Genomic DNA, 7,725 nt, shown 5'->3' with positions numbered 1-7,725 from the left:
ATCCCATGGTCCAGCAATTTCATTCCTGGATACATGGCCAACAAAATGCTTACATGTGTTCCACCAAAACATTCAAAAAATAATATTCATGACTGCACTATTTGCAATAGCCAAAAACTGAGGCTAACTCAAATGTCCATCAAAGTAGAAAAAAGTAAATAAATGGCTGCATACACAAAAATGGAGCACTAGGTAACAATGAGAATGAATGTACTAGCTTTGCGCAGTGGCAGTATCGTAGCCGATGAGGTTTATCCGAGGCGCGATTATTGCTAATTGAAACCAATACCCCGCCGTGACGACTTGAGATAGAGTTGGCATTTTTTACTTTTTTTTTTTTTTTAAGTAAGAAAAAAAATTTTTTTTTCTTTTTTATTTTTTCTCTTTTATTTTCTTTTAAAATTCCTTATTACTCCCCCATTACTCCTTAACTTTCACTTTCATAGATTTTTATGATTTTTTTAATTAGGAAAAATTTTTTTTTCTTGTTTTTTTTTTCTTTTTCTCTTCTATTTTCTATTGTTCTTTTTCTCTTATTTCCTTTTAAAGTCCTCTAGTACTCCTCTACTACTCCTTAATTTTCATTTTCATTACACTATAACCTTACAAAAAAAAAGAGACAGAAGCCCTATTTTTAAACCGAACTTCATATATATTTCTAAAATATTTTTGTGTTTTGGTTTTTGTTTTTAATATAGTATTTTTAAGAGTCTTACCTCTACTCTAGATTTTTAATCTTTGTTTTTCAGTATATGATATAAATTGTGGACATTTAAGAATCCAATATTCAGTTCCCATTTTTATTCAGGAGTGTGTTGATTATTCTCTCCCAATCTTGACTCTCTGTTTTCTACCTCAGAACACCTCTATTTCCTCCTTTCCCCTTCTCTTCCCAATCCAATTCTGTGAATCTTTGTGGGTGTCTGGGCTACGGAGAACACTCTGGGAACAGACAACTGCGTAGATCTGTCTCTCTCCTCTTGAGTCCCCCTTTTTCTCCTCCTGCTCATCTCTATCGCCCTCCTCCCTCTCCTCTTCTTCATGTAACTCTGTGAACCTCTCTGGGTGTCCCTAACGGGGGAGAATCTTTTCGCCATTAACCTAGAAGTTTTATTATCAGTGCTGTATAGTTGGAGAAGTCCTGAGACTACTGGAAGAATAATACTGAAATCCAGAGGCAAGAGACTTAAGCCCAAAACCTAAGAACACCAGAAAACTCCTGAGTACATGGAACTTTAAGTAATAAGTGACTGTCCAAAAGCCTCCATACCTACACTGAAACCAACCACCACCCAAGAGCCAATAAGTTTTAGGGCAAGACATACCACGCAAATTCTCCAGCAACACAGGAACATAGCCCTGAATGCCAACATACAGGCCGCCCAAGGTCACACCTAACACATAGACCCATCTCAAAACTCATTACTGGGCACTCCATTGCTCTCCAGAGAGAAGAAATCAAGTTCCACGTGCCAGAACACCGACGCAAGCTTCCCTAACCAGGAAACCTTGACAAGCCAATTGTCCAACCCCACCCACTGGGTAAAACCTCCACAATAAAAAGGAACCACAGACCTCCAGAATACAGAAAGCCCACTCCAGACACAGCAATCTAAACAAGATGAAAAGGCAGAGAAAAATCCAACAGGTAAAGGAACATGAAAAATGTCCACCAAGTCAAACAAAAGAGGAGGAGATAGGGAATCTACCTGAAAAAGAATTTAGAATAATGATAATAAAAATGATCCAAAATCTTGAAAACAAAATGGAGTTACAGATAAATAGCCTGGAGACAAAGATTGAAAAGATGCAAGAAATGTTTAATAAAGACCTAGAAGAAATAAAAAAGAGTCGATTAAAAATGAATAATGCAATAAATGAGATCAAAAACACTCTGGAGGGAACCAAGAGTAGAATAATGGAGACAGAAGATAGGATAAGTGAGGCAGAAGATAAAATGGTGGAAATAAATGAAGCAGAGAGGAAAAAAGAAAAAAGAATCAAAAGAAATGAGGACAACCTCAGGGACCTCTGGGACAATGTGAAACACCCCAACATTCGAATCATAGGAGTCCCAGAAGAAGAAGACAAAAAGAAAGGCCATGAGAAAATACTTGAGGAGATAATAGCTGAAAACTTCCCTAAAATGGGGAAGGAAATAGCCACCCAAGTCCAAGAAACCCAGAGAGTCCCAAACAGGATAAACCCAAGGCGAAACACCCCAAGACACATATTAATCAAATTAACAAAGGTCAAACACAAAGAACAAATATTAAAAGCAGCAAGGGAGAAACAACAAATAACACACAAAGGGATTCCGATAAGGATAACAGCTGATCTATCAATAGAAACCCTCCAGGCCAGAAGGGAATGGCAGGACGTACTGAAAGTAATGAAAGAGAATAACCTACAACCTAGATTACTGTACCCAGCAAGGATCTCATTCAGATATGAAGGAGAATTCAAAAGCTTTACAGACAAGCAAAAGCTGAGAGAATTCAGCACCACCAAACCAGCTCTTCAACAAATGCTAAAGGATCTTCTCTAGACAGGAAATGCAGAAAGGTTGTATAAACGTGAACCCAAAACAACAAAGTAAATGGCAACAGGACCACACCTATCAATAATTACCTTAAATGTAAATGGGTTGAATGCCCCAACCAAAAGACAAAGATTGGCTGAATGGATACAAAAACAAGACCCCTATATATGCTGTCTACAAGAGACCCACCTCAAAACAAGAGACACATACAGACTAAAAGTGAAGGGCTGGAAAAAAATATTTCACGCAAACGGAGACCGAAAGAAAGCAGGAGTCGCAATACTCATATCAGATAAAATAGACTTTCAAATAAAGGATGTGAAAAGAGACAAAGAAGGACACTACATAATGATCAAAGGATCAATCCAAGAAGAACATATAACAATTATAAATATATATGCACCCAACATAGGAGCACTGCAATATGTACGGCAAACGCTGACGAGTATGAAAGAGGAAATTAATAGCAACACAATAATAGTGGGAGACTTTAATACCCCACTCACAACTATGGATAGATCAACTAAACAGAAAATTAATAAGGAAACACAAACTTTAAATGACACAATGGACCAGCTAGACCTAATTGATATCTATAGGACATTTCACCCCAAAACAATCAACTTCACCTTTTTCTCAAATGCACACAGACCTTCTCCAGAATAGATCACATCCTGGGCCATAAATCTGGTCTTGGAAAATTCAAAAAAATTGAAATCATTCCAGTCATCTTTTCTGACCACAGTGCAGTAAGATTAGATCTCAATTACAGGAAAAAAATTGTTAAAAATTCAAACATATGGAGGCTAAATAACACGCTTCTGAATAACCAACAAATCATAGAAGAAATCAAAAAAGAAATCAAAATATGTATAGAAATGAATGAAAATGAAAACACAACAACCCAAAACCTGTGGGACACTGTAAAAGCAGTGCTAAGGGGAAGGTTCATAGCATTACAGGCTTACATCAAGAAACAAGAAAAAAACCAAATAAATAACCTAACTGTACACCTAAAGCAATTAGAGAAGGAAGAAATGAAGAACCCCAGAGTTAGCAGAAGGAAAGAAATCTTAAAAATCAGGGCAGAAATAAATGCAAAAGAAACTAAAGAGACCATAGCAAAAATCAACAAAGCTAAAAGCTGGTTTTTTGAAAAAATAAACAAAATTGACAAACCATTAGCAAGACTCATTAAGAAACAAAGAGAGAAGAACCAAATTAACAAAATTAGAAATGAAAATGGAGAGATCACAACAGACAACACTGATATACAAAGGATCATAAGAGACTACTACCAGCAGCTCTATGCCAATAAAATGGACAATTTGGAAGAAATGGACAAATTCTTAGAAAAGTATAACTTTCCAAAACTGAACCAGGAAGAAATAGAAGATCTTAACAGACCCATCACAAGCAAGGAAATCGAAACTGTAATCAGAAATCTTCCAGCAAACAAAAGCCCAGGACCAGATGGCTTCACAGCTGAATTCTACCAAAAATTTAGAGAAGAGCTAACACCTATCTTACTCAAACTCTTCCAGAAAATTGCAGAAGAAGGTAAACTTCCAAACTCATTCTATGAGGCCATCATCACCCTAACTCCAAAACCAGACAAAGATGCCACAAAAAAAGAAAACTACAGGCCAATATCACTGATGAACATAGATGCAAAAATCCGTAACAAAATTCTAGCAAACAGAATCCAACAACATATTAAAAAAATCATACACCATGACCAAGTGGGCTTTATCCCAGGAATACAAGGATTCTTTAATATCCACAAATCAATCAATGTAATACACCACATTAACAAATTGAAAGATAAAAACCATATGATTATCTCAATAGATGCAGAGAAAGCCTTTGACAAAATTCAACATTCATTTATGATTAAAACTCTCCAGAAAGCAGGAATAGAAAGAACATACCTCAACATAATAAAAGCTATATATGCAAACCCACAGCAAGCATCACCCTCAATGGTGAAAAACTGAAAGCATTTCCCCTGAAATCAGGAACAAGACAAGGGTGCCCACTCTCACCACTACTATTCAACATAGTGTTGGAAGTTTTGGCCACAGCAATCAGAGCAGAAAAAGAAGTAAAAGCAATCCAGATAGGAAAAGAAGAAGTGAAACTCTCACTGTGCAGATGACATGATCCTCTACATAGAAAACCCTAAAGACTCTTCCAGAAAATTACTAGAGCTAATCAATGAATATAGTAAAGTTGCAGGATATAAAATTAACACACAGAAATCCCTTGCATTCCTATACACTAACAATGAAAAAACAGAAAGAGAAATTAAGGAAACAATACCATTCACCATTGCAACAAAAAGAATAAAATACTTAGGTATATCTACCTAAAGAAACAAAAGACCTATACATAGAAAACTATAAAACACTGATGAAAGAAATCAAAGAGGACACAAACAGATGGAGAAACATACCGTGTTCATGGATTGGAAGAATCAATATTGTCAAAATGGCTATTCTACCCAAAGCAGTCTATAGATTCAATGCAATCCCTATCAAGCTACCAACGGTATTTTTCACAGAACTAGAACAAAGAATTTCACACTTTGTATGGAAATACAAAAAACCTCGAATAGCCAAAGTAATCTTGAGAAAGAAGAATGGAACTGGAGGAATCAACCTGCCTGACTTCAGACTCTACTACAAAGCCACAGTCATCAAGACAGTATGGTACTGGCACAAAGACAGAAATATAGATCAATGGAACAGAATAGAAAGCCCAGAGATAAATCCACGAACCTATGGACACCTTATCTTTGACAAAGGAGGCAAGGATATACAAGGGAAAAAAGACAACCTCTTTAACAAGTGGTGCTGGGAAAACTGGTCAACCACTTGTAAAAGAATGAAACTAGAACACTTTCTAACACCATACACAAAAATAAACTCAAAATTGATTAAAGATCTAAATGTAAGACCAGAAACTATAAAACTCCTAGAGGAGAACATAGGCAAAACACTCTCCGACATAAATCACAGCAGGATCCTCTATGACCCACCTCCCAGAATATTGGGAATGAAAGCAAAAATAAACAGTTTGGACCTAATGAATCTTAAAAGCTTTTGCACTACAAAGGAAACTATAAGCAAGGTGAAAAGACAGCCCTCAGATTGGGAGAAAATAATAGCAAATGAAGAAACAGACAAAGGATTAATCTCAAAAATATACAAGCAACTCCTGAAGCTCAATTCCAGAAAAGTAAATGACCCAATCAAAAAATGGGCCAAAGAACTAAGCAGACATTTCTCCAAAGAAGACATACAGATGGCTAACAAACACATGAAAAGATGCTCAACATCACTCAATTTCAGAGAAATGCAAATCAAAACCACAATGAGGTACCATTACACGCCAGTCAGGATGACTGCTATCCAAAAGTCTACAAGCAATAAATGCTGGAGAGGGTGTGGAGAAAAGGGAACCCTCTTACACTGTTGGTGGGAATGCAAACTAGTACAGCCACTATGGAAAACAGTGTGGAGATTTCTTAAAAAACTGGAAATAGAACTGCCATATGACCTAGCAATACCACTTCTGGGCATACACACTGAGGAAACCAGATCTGAAAGAGACATGTGCACCCCAGTGTTCATCACAGCACTGTTTATAATAGCCAGGACATGGAAGCAACCTAGATGCCCATCAGCAGATGAATGGATAAGGAAGCTGTGGTACATATACACCATGGAATATTACTCAGCCATTAAAAAGAACTCATTTGAAACAGTTCTAATAAGATGGATGAAACTGGAGCCCATTATACAGAGTGAAGTAAGCCAGAAAGATAAAGACCATTACAGCATACTAACACATATATATGGAATTTAGAAAGATGGTAATGATAACCCTATATGCAGAACAGAAAAAGAGACACAGAAATACAGAACAGACTTTTGGACTCTGTGGGAGAAGGCGAGGGTGGGATGTTTCGAGAGAACAGCATGTATATTATCTATAGTGAAACAGATCACCAGCCCAGGTGGGATGCATGAGACAAGTGCTCGGGCCTGGTGCACTGGGAAGACCCAGAGGAATCGGGTGGAGAGGGAGGTGGGAGGGGGGATCGGGATGGGGAATACGTGTAAATCTATGGCTGATTCATATCAATGTATGACAAAACCCACTGAAATGTTGTGAAGTCATTAGCCTCCAACTAATAAAAAAAAATTAAAAAAAAAAAGAGAGAATGAATGTACTTACTGACTCTCACAAACACTATTGAGCAGGGAAAAAGAAAAACCAGACAGTTATAAAAGAACATAATACACTATTATTCCATGGATGGAAACTGCAAAAATAATTATAAAGAGTTTAGAGTATTCAAAGTCAGGACAGGGTTTCCTTCCATAGGAGGCAATGATTAAGAGAAGCGCGTGGGGGCTTCTGAGAGTTAGGAATGTTCTATTTCTCACCCTGGTAGTGTTTACACGGGTATATATACCTTGAAAAAACTAATTGAGCTACACATTAACGATTTGTACATTCTATTTCTAAAACAACATGTTTATTATATTTCAACAATAAGTTAAAATGAAAAATGCCTAATGTAATTTTAATGTACAGGCAAGATGGAGAACCACAAGACCAGACACCTATGAGCCCCTTATAACACTGAACATTTTCATTAGGCTTTTCTCAGAACTTCATCCCTGTTAAGGGCACTAATAATGCCCTTCATGCTTTGCTGATATGTTATTTTTTCCCTACTGTCACAAATTCACCTCCAACATGAAAAGATCTGTCTAGTTGCTTGTACTACAAGCTATTTAATCTGGTGGACAAAAGGTCAGTGATTCAATATTGTACAAACTATTTGATCATGGAAGAAATATTTCTTTATACCCAGGTGTTTATTCTCTCATTTCTTCATTTTACATTTAATAGATAATCAATAAAGAGAGAGAAGGAGCCCTTGGAAGCAATAACTGATGCCCTGGGCTTCTGCAAGCACGCTGTGATGAAGAGAGCAGTGTGTGTTCTCCATCTCATCCAGTTATCCTGGAGATTGACCGTCTCTTCAGCATCTCAAAGACAACAAATAACGGGCAGCCTTTCTACTTTCTGACAGGAAACAGCATGTTGGAGAAACCTATTCTTAAACCCAGCAAAAACACCTAATAGAATTCGGAACTGACTTATTA

At 37.0% G+C, this 7,725-nt stretch overlaps 1 non-coding gene across 1 annotated transcript; it reads left to right on the top strand.

The window, feature by feature from the left end:
• Positions 1-215: 215 nt before the first annotated feature.
• LOC122701212 lies at positions 216-356 on the top strand. The gene has a single exon (XR_006343035.1). It is a non-coding gene; the product is annotated as a U4 spliceosomal RNA (small nuclear RNA).
• Positions 357-7,725: the final 7,369 nt, after the last annotated feature.

The sequence above is a fragment of the Cervus elaphus genome, chromosome 9 (genome assembly GCF_910594005.1).
Source record: "Cervus elaphus chromosome 9, mCerEla1.1, whole genome shotgun sequence".
Lineage (NCBI taxonomy): Eukaryota > Metazoa > Chordata > Mammalia > Artiodactyla > Cervidae > Cervus > Cervus elaphus.
Note: the sequence above shows the minus strand (reverse complement) of the source record. Positions and strands in the feature narration are given on the sequence as shown.